The sequence below is a fragment of the Entelurus aequoreus genome, linkage group LG13, assembly GCF_033978785.1.
Source record: "Entelurus aequoreus isolate RoL-2023_Sb linkage group LG13, RoL_Eaeq_v1.1, whole genome shotgun sequence".
NCBI classification, from domain to species: domain Eukaryota; kingdom Metazoa; phylum Chordata; class Actinopteri; order Syngnathiformes; family Syngnathidae; genus Entelurus; species Entelurus aequoreus.
The window spans coordinates 17708860-17727724 of record NC_084743.1 but is presented as its reverse complement, the minus strand read 5'-3'; the positions used below and the strand labels follow the sequence as shown (position 1 = coordinate 17727724).

At 38.1% G+C, this 18865-nt stretch overlaps 1 protein-coding gene across 2 annotated transcripts in view; it reads right to left on the bottom strand.

Annotated features, from left to right (window-relative positions):
* The window catches only part of agpat3 (1-acylglycerol-3-phosphate O-acyltransferase 3), a 42025-nt gene extending 26453 nt beyond the window's left edge, over positions 1-15572 (bottom strand). Inside the window, exon 1 of one of the 2 annotated variants that reach the window (XM_062067508.1) lies at positions 15373-15572. The gene's annotated coding sequence lies outside the window, so the exon portion shown is untranslated. Of the gene's footprint in view, positions 1-1673; positions 2058-15372 lie in introns of those variants that run through there. The other variant, XM_062067510.1, reaches the window with a different exon arrangement.
* Between the last annotated feature and the right edge of the window lie 3293 nt (positions 15573-18865).

Here is an 18865-nt window from a genome sequence, read left to right as displayed (position 1 = left end):
TACACAAACATTGAATCTGACGATGTATATTGTACAGGGAGTGGGGTTAGCAAAAAAACTACATTTCAACATGTAAATAAAATAAATATTTTACTTGCTCTCGGTCAAGAATCACATTAAGATCTACTATTTTAACACGGTTGAATCCAGTTTTAATGTTCAATATTTATATATGGTCAGGTAATAACATGACAAGAGGACCTCCCTTAATGAATACAGACCCGACTTGTGACCCAACTAAACTCGGAAAGAAAGATTAGCGTTAGTGACCGGGCTAAAGCGGCTTAGGGCAGGACAGCTGTTTGTCACTATTCATGTAAAGTAGGGCTGGACAATTAAGGCGAAAATAATTTTCACACTTATTTTTGTTAGATATTTAAATCTCGATTAATAACACGATTATTCGTTAATTTGAAAACATGAGTGTTTATTGTACCACCAAAACGCAACTTTTAATATAATTTTAAAAAACAACGGTTGATAATTAGGAACGAATTAAGAACAAGTAAAACAATAATGATAGTAACAACAATAAATTAAAATAGTCATAATAAAACAATAAAATTCCCTTTTTCCGTATACATTTTTTTCAATTCTGTTTTTCACCTTTGTTTACCACAATAAAATGTGTTTTTTGTGTCATAAATGAAATTCAATAAAATGCAAATATCCTCACATTTATTGGCGCAATTCATCTTTGGAAAATTTTGACCAATATTAAAGCATAATATATCACTAAGTGCTTTAAGTATGCTTGTTTAAAGTACTTTTTGAAACCTTTATGTTGCACAGTCAGACCGGATGTTGCGCACAGCCCTGTTATTGTGAAGGGGGGAAGTGAGCAGTTGTTCTGAACTTGACGAGTAAAGAGATGACTTGAGGCTTTTGGGGAAAAAAACAGAGGCTCTCAAGTTGCGACTGCTGTCCTGTTTGTACATTGATTTTATATCGATGTCGTTCACAACAACACAAGCAGATGAGATGTGTTGTGGGTGTATGGCTCAATCTTGCTAGCTTTAGCTTTGTAGTTTAGTCTGTGTTTCAATTGGCCGCATCGACATTGTTTAGTTTAGGACGGGGCGGTTGAGAGTTTAGGGAATGAGCGGATACATTATTGTCCCAAACAAATGTTTATTTTCCTTGAATGACAGCATTTCACTCACATTTATTTCAATTTCCGTGATATTCTGGGTTTAACAGTAGATTTTGTTTTATTGGCCAATTCTGTGACTGCGTCCGCGGATATCATATGGCTTTACTTTTAATGTTGAGTTTAGTGATTATTGGCATACTAGCGCTGTGTTAAATAAAAAGTAGCAACCCTGTTGAGATCCCAAACTTCTAGTAGACAAGGACTTATTTTTCCACTCATAGGTGTTAAGGTTGTTACTGTTTTAAGATCAGGAATTTGCATGCATGTCGCACGGCCCATTAACAGTTATTCTTCCATTGTATTATATTTATTATCGTGAGAAGCCAAAATTGAAATCAAAATCTGATTAATTGTCCAGCCCTAATGTAAAGGCACTTGTTGAAGTGATCTAGACATTTTTTGTCCCGTTCTCTGTGTATGTTCTTCCTTATTATTGTGTCCACTTATTTCAAGATGCGCCACTTAAGTGTTGTATTTAATGTAAGCTGATGCATTCTTTTTCTAAACAAATGGAACTTACCAGTAGACATAGTAGGCCATTGCCATGAGTACCAACGCCCCACAGATCCCAGTGAAGATCACCACAGCACTTTGGTTCAGCATTTTGGCTGTGGCTGATCCACCAAACGAGTGCCAAAAACCAAACAAAATGCCAACTGTGAGCAGCAGGTAGTCAGTCACAGGCTGCCCTGCTCCATAGCCATCCTAATCCCACAGAAGGAAAGCGATTATGATGATGACAGCAACAACACCTTCTATTGGTGGAACTGACTTCTCAGAGAGTTTTTACTGGCAATTGAAAAAACCCAAATTGAAAAAATGGCCTTAAGATAAAGCCAAAAAGATGAAATTCCAATGAGAGCGAGCAGAAAACCCAAATATCTGGTGGTCCCTGCAGACTGTCAGCAGATTCAACTAATGGATGTACGGAAGGAGGGCGGCACACATGTCCTGTAAGAGCTGTCTGACTGTATTCTCATTCTCTAATCCACTGGATTAGATTAGTGACGATTAGCAAGGTACAGCCATCCTGGATATGTCGCATCTCATTACCATTAAGAAAGAAGAAGGCGGAGCTCTCTTTAAACAGAGTGGAGAGGACCAATCCCATTGAGGGCAATGTCATCCCACCCTTGCTATTGGCTGGTATCCTCTATTAAAACAAGCACCGTCCCCAGTCAAAATCCAATCAATTTATCCAGATTGTCACCACACTATATTGGGTTCTTGCTTTATGTATGTGCCTTTCTCCTACAAACTTTTGTAGGAATCAACTTTGTTGGTAGAATAATCATAATTGCAGTATCAGTCCAACAATTTTCTGTTTTGTTGTGTCAAAATTCAACAGAGTGGACTAACACTACTGAACGGTACTGAATATATGGTAGTTAAATCAGTGTTGTTGATACAGTAAGTACGCGTCCTCTGTCCCTGATGCATTAAAATGTGAAAGCATGCGGTAAACTCAGTATCCTTGCGTCCCGGGGAAGAACCTTTTTTATACCATGACAAACAATACATCGTGAACAACACTGTTTAAAACCACAGTAACTATAAAAAAAAACAAAAAAACAGACTAGTGATGTTTCAAACATCTGCTTATCTGCTCAGCGCAAACGCGATCCCACTGTACACAGTCCAATATGCTAGGTTTAGCTGCTACCATTACAACTAAACAGTCACTGCAATGATGAAATAATCAAAATTCATCCCATGTTTCCACTGCTTGATGCTGTGCTCATTAGTGTTGATGGGGTTTTAACGTTTAGGGGACAAGCTGTATTGAAATAAAGAAGCATTGCGGTGGCGGGGTTGAAAAATACTTTGAATAGCTATCGCCATTTTTGTTATGCTCCGACGGCATTTGCGCATACTGTACATGCGGCTTCTGTTGAGATCCCGTTTTTTCAGTAAACAGGAAAAAAAGTACCACTGAAGAAAAATATACTTGAAATGATTTCAACCTGTCTGCTTGCATGGTTAGGGCCTAAACTAGACTCTGGCTGGAATCTGGTGTGTTTACATTTCAATCAACAATGTAAAGAAATGTTCATTATAATGCAAATTCCCTCCCAAATAAAGTTATTTTGGCCATTAGGATGTCTGAACCCCACCGACAAACTTTGTGTGACTTATGAGCCCCGCACACAAGCTCTGGTTGCATGTGGTGCCGATTCCCTTTGCACAGCGACGAGCCAACCTCTTAATGAATGAAGCGGTTGCCTTAGGTCTTGTCCAAGCCTGAGCAACACCGGCAACTTTCCGGCAGAAGGGTGCTTGAATGGCCGGATGACCAAAAAGGGTTTACTGTAGTTTAGCACCCTGCTGAATATTTGCCCATCCTACAGACAGGCCTTGATTACATTTTTCTGTGTTTTGTTTAGCCTTTTTAGTCTTTTAACACCACTGGCCACTTGGAGCGCAAGTCATGCACGATCAGCAAGAACTAAGCGTGTCTTAGTGTGCCGTTAGGTTTGCCATAGGGGTCTCCCTGTATGTGCTACCATGGTTCTGCAGGCCATGGAGTTGCTGTGACCCGATTTCCCGCACAGAGGGCAACAGGCGCTGTTACGCACCAGCTCCTTCGATGCCGGGCCACCACACTGTATCTTGGCAGCGCCGCTTCATTTTCACCGCTCTCAGGTGACCCTTTTGTGCCGTGCAATGTTTGTTTACACACTCCGAGATCTTGGGAGTAGGCTTTTATCCACCTTGATTGGCCAGAGCGTCCTGAAATAAGTTTGAAAAGTTGTGAGGACTTTACAATGCACTGAGGCCTGCTGCAGCTTGGCCAAGGTCACCACTGTGCTCAGGAGCCCATGCAGGACTTGTACGCAGTCCTCCTAAAACACTGGTACCGGTAGGACCCGTGCTGTTTGGTGTTTTATGACTGTAACTGCCCTTGACAGGAAAACAGCCACCAGGTTGGAACTCCCCTGCAGGAATTTGGGTTTGAAGTTGTACTGATTTAGACAGACCAGCTCACCTCAATAGCCTCATGTGCCTTTGCCCGGGTCCTTGAGTGGCCAACAATAACATGGTGAAGTCCCTTATACTGTATTTTTCGAACTATAAGTCGCAGTTTTTTTTCCTAGTTTAGCCGGGGGTGTGACTTATACTCCGGAGCGACTTATGTGTGAAATTATTAACACATTACCGTAAAATATCAAATAATATTATTTAGCTCATTCACATAAGAGACTAGACGTATAAGATTTCATGGGATTTAGCGATTAGGAGTGACAGATTGTTTGGTAAACGTATAGCATGTTCTATATGTTATAGTTATTTGAATGACTCTTACCATAATATGTTACGTTAACATACCAGGCACGTTCTCAGTTGGTTATAAATGCTTCATATAACGTACACATATTCAGCCTGTTGTTAACTATTCTTTATTTATTTCAAATTGCCTTTCAAATGTCTATTCTTGGTGTTGGGTTTTATCAAATAAATTTCCCCAAAAAATGCGACTTATACTCCAGTGCAACTTATATATGTTTTTTTCCTTCTTTATTATGCATTTTCGGCAGGTGCGACTTATACTCCGAAAAATACGGTACTGCATTTGCACGACCAAAGGCAGACGAGGGCTTCCCTCTCGCCCAGAGTGCTTCTGCTCTGCGGGTGTCAGGGCTCTTGAGGCGAAAACTACAAGGCAAGACTCCACCCTATCAAGGATCTGCGGGAGGACCGCACCCAGAGCGACACTATTATGTTGTACTACCAGATATATCGTTACATCGCACAGCACTAGGTGTGACAATGCATAATTATACCATAATATCCCAATGACTAACTTTGCAATCTGGCTATGTACTGTTATTTTTCACCGCCATAAATTTATTTCATCCGTCTTCCTTCACAAGTCGAGTCACTTCCATGTTTGTCTTACAAATGTTTGGAAGTTACAGTAGAAGAAACAGAAAAAGAAAAGGAATAAACAAAGGCACTATAATAGCAGACTCGTCTGATGGAGTTAAGTTTTATTGGTACAACTCTGAATAAAGACTGCATTACGTAAAAGGTGTTTGAAGAAAATATGCTAGAGATGGCACAACAAACAAGCACAGTGACTTTGATAACCTCCACCCTGAGCTCACACAGACCTTACTTGCTAACACATGCCTTCAGAAACCCCAGAATGCGTAGACACTTTGCCCTTGCTCGTTGTAAAGTTCCAGCTAAAAGAGGTGTGTCGCATGGTATCTACTATCTGCCCATTCATATCTATGGCTGATAGCGCTGTAAATCTGTTTGGATATTAATGTCTCTACTGACCAATTTCCTTTTTTGAGCGGATTATTCTCTGTTGTAACACAGTTCCATTTGGACTTTTGGTCAAGTGTACAATAAATGTATTCTATTTTTGTTTCACTACTTTACATTTAAGCTAGCTTTGCGCCATGGCGAGTTTAGCTTGTCCTCTCCTCCTTCAGTAGATCTGCATTTCAAAATCGTCTGTATTACATTATTTAACATACATAATCAATATTTGTACATTTGTCCATCGATTCGAAATCGTCCACATTCCAGACATGATGCATCAAACAAAAGATTATTTTTCCCACCTCTAATCGCCATATCGAGACATCGTTATTATAAGCCATATATCGAATTTGTATGGTGAGGTACCCGAAGATCCCCAGCCCTAATCTTAAATCTTTACTCAAGCATTCTTCAAGTAGCAAGTAAGCAACACACTGTGTAGTTATCATGTATTTAGTCAAGGCTCCAGGGTATAAATGGATTGTATTCAGTGTATTGGTGTTGTGTTTTTAGATGTGCATCTGCGATTGTAGTAGACCAGTCTGGAACAAGGTTTTGTCCCAGTCCACCCTTAGATACGGCAAACTAACTTGAGGTCTTCTGAATGAAGACCGTAGAGGAAAAATCAACTAATTGCTACAAATGTGCCATGCATATTTCACATACAGTATATTAATCTATACATATTAGGATTTTCAATTCAACCATAGCAAGACGTGAATCAGTGATGACACGTGTGTATAAGATAAATGTTAGGGTATACCCTAAGTATGGTGTAAAGTCCTGCGGAAAAGCTATGCATGTTGTAACGTACCATTTTAACGCCTTATCAGATCATCAAGATAGTCTCAGTCCTTCAGGACTTTGAGACCACAAAACACATACTGCATACAATATTACAGTATTTGGCAGGAATGGAACGGTTTATGAAAAAATGCGTTCGATGCCTTTACACGGTTCGGAGCGTGCGTGTTGAAACGCATTGTTTTTCTTATTTATACCACCCAGTTTGGAATGCGCGTGTAGTCATGTATACACATGCTCACTGCGCAATGTGAGGTGAAGGAATCATGGTGGGTGGACTTTTTTTTAACAAACATAGTGGATGTGTCTGTGTCTGTGCCAAAGTGCTCCCATACATATTATTGCCCGAGTGTACAGACATCCCGACTGAAGTTACGAATCTCCTGGATAAAGATGTTTTTGTGTGTATATAAAAGTATGTCGAAAAGATGACGACGAGTTGGTCAATCAGCAATCACTTGAATAAAACATACTAAACAACATCTAAAACTGTCTCACTTAAATTGCATATTTTCCCTTCTGTCTTCTCCGCGCTCATTCAATGACTCTTGAACTGTCGTAAAATACAACTCTAAACCCGTAATGACCAACAAAGGGGTTTTCCCCCCCAGGTACCCCGAAAGGGACAAGCGGTAGAAAATGGATGGATGGATGGTTTGTTCACATAAATACACATTCACCGGCTGCTACACACATTTTAACCAGCCAAAAAAAGCCACAGAAGACTGGCACATAACACCTCTGCTTATCCATCCATCCATCCATCTTCTTCCGCTTATCCGAGGTTGGGTCGCGGGGGCAGCAGCCTAAGCAGGGAAGCCCAGACTTCCCTCTCCCCAGCCACTTCGTCCAGCTCTTCCCGGGGGATCCCGAGGCGTTCCCAGGCCAGCCGGGAAACGTAGTCATCCCAACGTGTCCTGGGTCTTCCCCGTGGCCTCCTACCGGTCGGACGTGCCCTAAACACCTCCCTAGGGAGGCGTTCTGCTTATCGATAGTGATATTTTACAAGTGCAATAACTTATATATTCAGGGTTTCCCCCAGATTGCCAACATACCTGTGGCCATGAGTGCGTGATCAAAATTACATCCTCATAAAATTTGCATAATCTGCAATGAATGACGCATATATTTTATTTAAAAATGCTAAAAAAAAGTTAAACATACATTTAAAAACGTGTTATTAATCAGTATTAACATATTTTTTTTATATTATAGCCTTTTGCTTTATTTTTACAATTGTTGCTGCTTATTGTACTATGTAGAAAATTGTTCAGGTTTTTAGAGACTACTACATTCTTCATTGACTTTTCCTTTATTAAAAACAACTTTTTCTGGTGTTATTGCAAAATGTACTCGTGTAAAGACACTCTTTACCTCTATCGCTCGATGTCCGCTATGAACAGCTAGTTTCAGCGAGCCTGACTGATGTGAAACCTGCAGCGCGCTGCTGCTGCAACTGTATTTTCTCTCCTTAAAAGCCGCCACTGTCCTCTAATATTTGCACATTATATATTAAAGTAGATCCACATCGCAGACACGCTGCCTCCGCTCCAGACAATCCCGTGCGTACTGCTTACAACGTTTTAACATCCGGTTTCAGAAGCGCTGTTTCGGTGACGAGTCTTTTTTCGGCGGCCAAATTTTCGGTGCATCGCTAGTGAATAGTGTGCAAATAATAGGCTAAATGTAATATATGACCAGTGTTCCGAATAATGCCATTATATGATAATAAATAACAGCAAAAGTAACGGTGTTCCTAATGCCGTAACTTTAATCTAATTAATCACTTTTATGTACATCACAACAGTTATCGATAACTTTTATGTAACGTGCAAAGATGTTGTTTAATGTCAACATGACAGCGTTAGAAGCACAGCAAGTTCAGTGCAGGAAATAACTTCTTAGTGCAAGTAACAACCAGCACCACACTAAAATGAACATATCAAATAGGAAGAGGCAACATCACACAGCAAACACACAATACTACTACTCCATGGGAATAACGAACAACAAATCAATGATTGAAGTGACAAGCATGCAGTCCGACAATACCCCGTTTGTGGACAAGAAGACAAGACAGCCATCTGAGCACATATTATCCCTTTATTAACCAGAGGCAACACAATCCAGTGAAAAGATTCAACAGAGCTGCCGTTTCGTATAAGCTAACAAACACAGCTGAGCTAATGCTGCTCTGTCGGTCTCTCTTGTCACACGTCGCCTAGCAACAGGCACACACTGACACACTTTGCTTTCACGGAACATCTTTATGCCAGATATTTAAAAACTTTTTTTTTTTTTAAAGTAACACAATAATCACTTACCCTAGTAATTATTTCCCTTCATTAAAAAGTAATTCCGTTAGTAATTAATTACTTTTTTTTGGGAAAGTAACAAGTAACTGTAATTAATTACTTATTCAAAGTAATTTTCATAACACTGTATATGAAGATATATACTTATATTTTTTTAAAATAGCAATTGTTAAAAATAAAAATAAAGCTAAAGTAGATCCACGCTGATGTCTGTGTCTCCTCTACTTAAAAGCCATAAAAAGATAAGAGCCCCCCTAAATTATATATTAGTTAATATTATATAATATATTATATTATAAATAATATTACTTTAATTTGTTTTCATCAAAATTTTTTTTAAAAACACTCATTTTTAAAGTTGTGGTGGCTTTTATTTTGCCGTGGTGGGCCGCTACGATCGAGTACATGTAGGGGATATTCTGCGCATAGGAGTCTGAACACCTGCTACAGTTTTCCTGTGAGTCTCAACAGCACAATTCCTTACCTTAAACATTAATGATGTTGTTGACATATATTGAGCTGAAACAAGTGCATGGTAGGAGATCTACTGGATTGCAAACACCAAATGTTGACAAGTCTGTAATGAGACGTTACATAGTTGATTTCCAAAAATGGTAATGGTGGATTATTGGGATTTATTGTAATCTGATGTGTTAAAAAGTAAAATTTTACGAAAACTTTGACCACAGACCGTGATATGACCAGAACCATGAATTTTGTGAACCGTTTCACATCTAGTATATGGTGGTCATGGGTAAAACTTATTTAAAAAACACATAGTGATACCTCAACGTTCAAAGTCAATGACTTCCATGCAACTCAAAACACTCATCTGCATTGCCTATTGAAATGATCAGTATTAATCCATGCTTGCCCACCCAAAATAACCACCATTTTAATATGTAAAATGCCTTTTAAAACGAAAAACAAACTTTTAAAAGAAAAATATTGTATGCAAAACAATACAACAGAATGTACTACACACATTTACAGTAGTTTTATGAAGCAATGTACAGCATTCAACTTGGAGAACGACCGCAGTCCGCCATGAACTTGGTTTGACATTGCTCGTTGGATATTCCCCTTCGCAGCTAAAGTGGAAGTTCACTCTTATTAGTGGTGGGGAGGGTCCTAAATCAAATTAATGCTCAACACTTAAAGCATGACAAAAAGCCGAGCGACAGCTCATATCTCAAAATACTTGTAGGTTGAGGTACCGCTGTTTAAAGGCGCCGTGTGACACGGCGCTTTTTAATACGGTGCGCCCTATGGTCGCGAAAATACGGTATAGTGGCTTCAACAACGGGAACCGGTTCTCCGTTCCTCGGCACCCTCATATCTGCTGACCTCTCCTGGACCCCAAATACAACTGCGGTTATCCGGAAGGTCCAGTGGCGACTCCACTTCCTGCTGAGGAAGAACAGACTGGAGAGGCAGCTGATGGTGACCTTCTATCGCTCGGCTGTCGAGAGCCTACTGACGTACTGCATAACAGTGTGGTACGCCAGCTGCACTGAAGCAGACAAAAAGGCGATTCAGAGGGTCATAAATTCTGCACAAAAAATCATCGGCTGCCCCCTCCCTTCCCTGAAGAATTTACACAACTCCCGTTGCCTCAACAGAGCAAAAAACGTCACCAAGGACAGCACACACCCTGGCTTCCACCTGTTCGACCTGCTACTATCGGGCAGGCGCTACAGGTGCATCAGAGCCAGAACATACAGCTTCTTTCTCAGAGCTGTCACCATCTTGAACTCTAACTTATAATAAATAATGCACCCCTATACAATATCCTACCCTAATACCCTACTGTGCAATATTACCCTTCGAGTGCAATACATCCGACACTGATTGTTATAACTCCGGTACTCTTGTCTTGTTCTGTATATTGTACAGTATTTTGTATATTGTACAGGATTTTTTTTAATTTTTATTAAATCAACATAAAAAAACACAAGATACACTTACAACCAGTGCACCAACCCAAAAAACCTCCCTCCCCCATCCACACTCATTCACACAAAAGGGGCTGTGTCTCTTTCCGTTATTAAACTTCTGGTTCCTACAATATAGAACAATACAGTCCTTGAAGCACACATGATTGTGTGTGCTGCTGGTCCACTAACATTTTCATTAATTAATATTTTTTATGTAATTGTTTTTATATTGTTTTACTTTCTTTTTTATTCAAGAAAAAGTTTTTTTAAATGTATTTATCTTTTTTTTTTTTAAAAAGGACCTTATCTTCACCAGACCAGGTTGTCAATAAAATGAGATTGTTTAAAGGGTTCTTAAAACCATGTCAAGTCCAGATAATGTCCAGGTCGGGCTCAGCAACACACACCTTCACATATGTACACTGAAAACCAGGGAACACTACAGATTGTATACATTCCACCAACAAAATTACATTTTCAAAATAAGCACCCATGTACAGTTCAGATCACGTCCAAGTCGGACTCAGCAACACACACCTTCATTTATGTACGCTCAAATTAGGGAACACAACAACAGATTGCATATCTATAAACAAAATTACATTTTCAAAATAAGCCTTTGAGGACTTCCCATCTTTTTTAATGTTTTTTGGCATCATTTTCGTTTTCAACCATATAACTTTCTAAAGTTAAAAAATACTTAATAAATGTTTTAAAGAAAGTAATACTAAGTGAATATCTGTTCTTGGCCTTAAAAATAAACCTAAAATTGTAATTCTCGGTAGGGATGATGCTCGAAACCGATTTTCCCGGTTGTTCGATAAGAAAAGAACCGAGTCCTCGGACTCGAATCCCTTTTTGAGAACCGGTACCCGTTATCGAGACCACTATAGTAAAGAAAAAGAGTTGGTTCTTTATTCGAATCCCTGGGAACGAATCCCGTCCCGACAAGAAATGCCATCACGTAGCTCAGTCATTTGTCACGGTGAGGTGCAGCGTGCTGCGGTTCGTTCTACCAGGTCGCAAAACTGACGGCTCCGGACGAAAGCGTGCAGGTAGGAGATGATTTATTTCTCATAAATCATACACATTACAACAGACAGGAATGAAACAAAAAGAAAGCGTGCCGTTCGCACGAGAAACTAAAGCAAAAACTTACTTAGCACAGGAATACTAGAAGCTAAGGTAACTTAAGCACAGGAATCATGAGCTCGAAAACCAGAATGCCAACGTAACGGTTGCAAATGCAAACAATGAAGCCACGACGAGTGAGCAGAAAAGGCAGGCTTAAATAGAGTCTCTGATGAGCAACAGGTGCACGTACAAGGCAGGTGAAAATCATAAGTAACCATGGTGACTAAAACAAACCCCTGAAGTGCACAAAACAACTAAGGAAGTCCAAAACTAACAGAACATAACTAAACAAAACATGATCCGACCACATCATAATACATCACAGTTTCATATCATTTCACTTCACAGGAGTAGGAAGAAGTAAAGCTTATTTAATCCGACCCCTTTCCCACTTCATAGCGTTTACAAATATATACCGTATTTTCCGCACCATAAGCCGCACCTAAAATCCACAATTTTTCTCAAAAGCAGACAGTGCGGCTAATAACCCGGTGCGCCTTATATATGGATTAATATTCATATTTATTTTCATAAAGTTTAGGTCTCGCAACTACGGTAAACAGCCGCCATCTTTTTTCCCCGTAAAAGAGGAAGCGCTTCTTCTTCTACGGTAAGCAACCGCCCTCATAGAAGAGGAAGCGCTTCTTCTTCTACTGTAAGCAACCGCCAAGGTGAGCACCCGCCCCCGTAGAAGAAGAAGCGTGCGGATATTACGTTTCATTTCATTTGTGTGTTTCTGTAAAGACAACAAAATGTCTCCTACTAAGAGACACGCGTACAAGGTTCCACTGACTTTTGATATTCATGTGAACCGCACTGTGGATACAACGGGAACACGTACGGTGAATATTCGCACCACAGGGAATGAGAAGTCGTCCTACTGTGGTTCTAGCTTGCCATGCTAACGGCCAGAAACTTCCACCCACGGTGATATTCAAAAGGAAGACCTTGCCAAAAGAGAACTTTCCAGCCGGCGTCATCATAAAAGCTATCTCGAAGGGATGGATGGATGAAGAAAAGATGAGCGAGTGGTTGATAGACGTTTACGCGAAGACACCGGGTGACTTTTTTCACGCAGCGCCGTTCCTGTTGATCTACGACTGCATGCGCGTCCACATCATCGATGGTGTCAAAAAACAAGTGAAGCACACCAAAGAAGAATAATTCGAGGGATTTGTGGATGAGTAATAACTTCAGAAAGTGAGCTTTAAATGTTTATTTTGTGTGTTGTGTGACACTAACGTATGAGCAACGTTGAGTTATTGATGTTGCTATTGCTCTGCACTATTTTGAGTGTTACTATTTTTGTGATTGCACATTTGCACATTACATTTTGGGAGTGAACAGAGTTGTTAGAACGCTGGTTTGTAATATATTATTAAAGTTTGACTGACCTATCTGACTGTTTTGTTGACATTCCCTTTAGCGTAGCGTAGGTGCGGCTAATAGCACGGGGCGGCTAATAGGTAAACAAAGTTTTGAAATATTCCGTTCATTAAACGTGCGGCTAATAACACGGGGCGCCTTATGGTGCGGAAAATACGGTAAATGAATAAAAAATTGTGCTCCAGCAATAAGGGAACCTACTTAGGCATCGCCCTTGTGGTGACACATCAGTGCTCCCGTTCTGTCTCACAGGAGTTTAGTTTGGGACTTGCTTTTTTTGTTTTTTTCCTGGTCTCAAACTGAGCCCTTTGAACGGGTTTGTCCTGAAACTGTAATTTGGTAGTGCTTCTTGAGTGCAGTGATGATAAAGTTCCACATTTGTCAAGCACAGGCATGTCATTCTTTCTTCTATAGTCGGAGATCTGTAATTTTTATCTCTGTAAAAATATTACAAAATGATTTTCCATTTTTATTGTACCGTATAAGGCGCACCTAAAAACCTCCAATTTTCTCAAAAGCTGACAGTGCGCCTTTTAATCCGGTTCGCCTTATATATGGACCAATATTGAGCAACAGGTCACCTTATATATGAACAAAGTTTTAAAATAGGCCATTCATTGAAGGTGCGCCTTATAATCCGGTGCTACTTGTAGTGCGGAAAATACTGTATATGTTTTTTCCCTCTTTATTATGCATTTTCGACCAGTGCGATTTATACTCCGGAGCGATTTATAATCCGAAAAATACGGTAGTTATTTTCAAATACTAATATCATACGAGTAGACATTGTATCTGGGGCGCCTTATGGTGCGGAAAATACGGTACATCATTTACTGACCTTTTTATAATAAAATATATGTGAATTAGTATATACAACAGTTTTGTAATATGTAATTAATTAATTCAGTCATTATTAATATATTCAGATGAAGAATATCTTGTTTTCAATAAGGTTGAAAGTATTTCTCACAATTCTTCTTCTTTGTACTTTGTAAGCACTATTCATTTGAACAACCTCTTAAACTGGATCATATCAGTACAATGTTTAACTTCTTTACTTAATCCATTCCATCATTTAATTCCACATCATTTTAGCTGTTTGCAATTTTACCAAATCATCGAACTTTAATATTTTTGACTCAATAAATAAAGTGTTTGTATGTTCTCTCTATATCCAACATTATGTATCAGTCTAATTGATCATTTTGTAACACGGTTAACGAACGTAGCGCACATTTGTAGTTATTTCCCCACATTTCTGCACAATAACTCAGATATGGTAATACTATAGTAGCGAGCAGTAGAGAATGTGAAGTGATTTGTTAAACCAAATATTGTGTGTTTTTTTCCATATACAACAACCTATCTGGACTCGATAAGAGAATCGATAAGGAATCGGTTCAATAAGAGGATTCAATAATAGGCTCCAACTCGATAATTTCTTATCAAACATCATCCCTAGTATATTGTACAGGATTGCTTAATATTTTTATTGGATAGTAGTCTATTTCTCTGTACCGAGGATGTCGTTGTGGCTTGTGCAGCCCTTTGAGACACTTGTGATTTAGGGCTATATAAATAAACATTGATTGATTGATTGATTGAATTCTTAGTTTTATCTTTATTACTTCTTGTGTAATTTATTTTTTATCCCATATTTGTTCCCACTACCGCACCTTAAATTGGAGTCCTTAATCTAGTTATATGCAGATATAATGACAATAAAGTCCATTCTATTCTTCTAAAAAGGGATTCGAATCCATGGAATCGGTTCTTTTCTTATCGAAGCATCGGGAGAACCGGTTTTCGAACATCATCCCTAACGGTGAATAACTAACGTCAGAACCCGCGTCTTAGTACCATGATTAGTTACACGCGTCTTGGCACACCTGGTTCTTGTGGTCGAGTTATGGAATAATAGCCGGTGATGTGTTAGTAAATGCCCCATAATGACGCACTAACTCGCCTGGCTGACATATGGTGACAGTTATCTGCGACACATGTGCCTATAAAGACGTCTCTTTTCACCACAGTTCTGCCGAGTCACAGTAGCAAGTGAACAACAACATTATTAAGACAGAAATTATAAATATTACACATTACCTTTTGACTTGAGACGAAGATATTAAAGGTTGGTTAGTAGCGGGCACCAGCCTGCACCTGGCGACGTGTAATATTTCACCAGCAGACTGAGAGTATCCTACTTAGTTAGCATGGTCATATTTAAATATTTATTATAATATTGTTTGAACAAAGGGATAGTTGAGTCGTGTCGTTACAAGCACGACGGCTTTGTGGCTACTGGTGCTAAGCTAACTAGCTAGTAATGCTAAGCTAACTAGCTAGCTGCGGTTAGCCTCCAGTTCCTTACCTGCACGATGTTAACACTTGGGAGTGCAAGCCGGTCTGTGGGTACTTTGTCGCCGCTTTCAGGCCTGGCGAGGCGGTTAACAAAATATATAAAAATAACAAATAAAGCTCTTTACGGAGCCCTGTTTTTCCCCCCTCTACGTCCCCTTGTAGAGACGCTCCTAAGATGACTTGAGGTCATGCGAGCTTCAACAGCACTTTGGTGAAAGCGCCATATTTACATGACATCCGGTCTAAGTCCCGCCTCCTAACTAAATATATAAAAAATAAAATAAAATAATTTATAAAATAGTATACAATGATGTTATATAGTATAATATAATATGGTATTATATAATATAATGAAATGTAATGCAATATAATATAATAAATTATAATATATTATAATATAGTATACAATGACGTCATATAATATAGTATAATATGGTGTTATATATTATATTGTAATATAATATAATGAAATATAATATACCATAATATAATATCATGAAATCTAATTCAATATACTATAATCAAATATATGATATAATGTAATGCAATACAATATACTATAACATATTGTAAAATAATGCAACATAATGTAATATGATATAATGCAATATAGTGTAACACCCGAATAAGTTTTTCAACTTGTTTAAGTCGGGGTCCACTGTACTCTAGGTAAATACAATACAATAAATACATTAACCCGTGTTTCATAAATGCATTTTATCGGTCAAAGTAAGCCATCAAGGTCAATGCGTGGGACTAACACAAACGTGTCCTATCATTGTTTCTCCGGTCCAAGTGGGTAACCAATCAGGTGTTAGAATCCACCCTCTGACTTTGATGTCTGAGTGTGACAGACAAAATTAATGCATGGAAAGTTGGCACATACTTTAATGAAATAATTTAATGGATCAATACATCATGAAATGATTAAATCATGAAATAATTACACAATTCAAAAAAATCATTAAATATCTTAAATGTGAAATAATGAAATTGTGAATTAATGAAATTGCTAAATTATTAATTAAATCATGAAATAATAATTGTTTCACGATTTACAGCACATTTAAAATTAGATGAATTAATTAAATGTTTAAGTAAATATTTAAAGATGTATTTGGTACACGGTGGCAGTCATTTGTACTGCGCACACTGCAAAAAGTCAGTGTTGAAAAAGAAGAAAAAAAAATACAAAAATTAGGGGTATTTTATTTGAACTAAGCTAAATTATCTGCCAATAGAACAAGAAAATGTGGCTTGTCAAGACTTTCCAAAACAAGTAAAATTATCTAACCTCAATGAACCCAAAAATACCTTAAAATAAGTATATTCTCACTAATAACAAGTGTACTACTATATGAGTACGTATTTTCTACAGTTTCATTGAAAATAAAATAGCAAAGTCCATTTGGCTGTCATCTGTTTTTATATGAGACACAATTATGTCAAAGTCATGATTTTTTTCATGCTTGAAATAAGAAATTATTACTTTAAAAAAGTAGTTTTCTACTTGTGAGTGTTGATGACACAGCTTCGCAACAGTTGATATTCTAGTTTCAAGCATGTTTTACTCAATATAGGTCATCAAATCTCAGCAACAAGCTGTAATATCTTACTGAGATCATTTACGGTAATAATAATAATAGATTTTATTTGTAAAAAGCACTTAATATTGAGTAAACAATCTCAAAATGCTACAATGTATTAAAAAAATTTAAAATTAAAAAACAAATAAAAATATAATAAATAAATAAATAAAAATAAAAGCTAGAACAGCCAAATAGCTATAACTAGTATGCATATATCTAAAAAAAAAAGGCTTTTTTAAAAAGATACAATTTAGGACCAAAACCCTTAACCCTGTAAGACCCAAATATAGAAAAACCTAAAAAAAAAATATTTGACCTTTCAGATGTTGTTGTAGGAGGCATTTGATGCAGAAATTGAAGAGTAAAAAAAAAAAATGTTTATGTATGTTTTTAGAGAAATGTTGTAATATTGCAACATTGGGCTTTGATGAGAGCATCATTTCTGTATTTGTACTCACGTTGTCTGAACAACTATTCATTTGCAGGGTTGATTGCATACTTATCCCCATAACGGTATATACCATTAATAATAATCACATATTAGTTATATTTTTATGAAGTCATCTATTGCAAATATAAAAAATATGAAACAAGATAAAACTCTTAAACGCTCCCCTACCCCCCTTTTTTTCTTTTCATGACTTTGGTCATTAATACTTTCATTGGTGGTGAAAGTCCTACAAACAGTCCCTGTCATCTGTAAAACAAAGGCAAACATCACACTTTCTGCATATTGTGTTGGTGTATCCTGTATTGCAGTGTCTGCAGCATCATCATCTCATCCACAGAGTTGTGCTCTTCTGGTGCCACCTGCAGTCATGGAATTTTAGGTCAGGCTGATCAATTAACTGCATTTTTTAGAGATAAAACTTTTAAATCAGTCACCAGAACACAACACAAGGGTAGAATGTATACTATCCATGTATAGAGAAAATACTTCAGGCAGTGATGTAGTGGAGGGAATACAACCTGTTTGAGCCCACTGTAACAAGCCAGCTATTTTGACTACCACATTCACCCAGTGTTGTATAATTGCAACAATTATATAACAAGCTCTAAATGAAATGTGATGCATCTGTTCCACAATAACTACATATGTACATGCTCTAGACATTGTAATAACAACCAAAAACAATATAAAATACATTTTACTTACTTGAATCTGATGAATCCAGTCCAATGAAACAAATAGATGTTGTTCGAAGGAAACCTTGAGAGGTTGTGTGAGTTCATGGCCAGAAGGCGTGACTTATAAACAAATGTACAATCTAATAGCCTTGAGACTGAACAATACGACCCAATGACTATGTAAATGTGGTAAAAAAAATAAAAAAAGATAACAGATTGTTTTTTAGGATGGTTAAAGGTAACGTTGTAATTTTACAACAAGGGGTCTTACAGGGTTAAAACAAGTAAAACACTAACATAAAATCAGCTTAGTGAGAAGAATTAACCTTATCAGACAGAAAATAAGCAAATATCACCCTTATTAGAGATATTTAATCTTACCTAGATTTCAGTTTTTGCAGTGCACTCTCATTTTTCTTTATTTCTTGCATTGTTGGGGCGGTGTGGCTCGTTGGTAGAGCGGCCGTGCCAGCAACTTGAGGGTTCCAGCTTCTGCCATCCGAGTCACTGCCATTGTGTCCTTTGGCAATACACTGGTTTAAATGTAACTTAAAGAAGTAGATCATGAAAAGCGCTTTGAGTCAGCAATTACAGCCTCAAGTCTTTTTGAATACGGGCAGTTTCGCCCATTCCTCCTTGCATCAGGTTGGATTGGAAGCGTTGCTCTTCATCCAGTATGTCTCCGTCCATTGCTGCATTCATCTTTCCCTCTATCCCGACTAGTCTACCAGTTCATGCCGCTGAAAAGCATCCCCACGGCATGATGCTGCCGCCACCGTGCTTCAC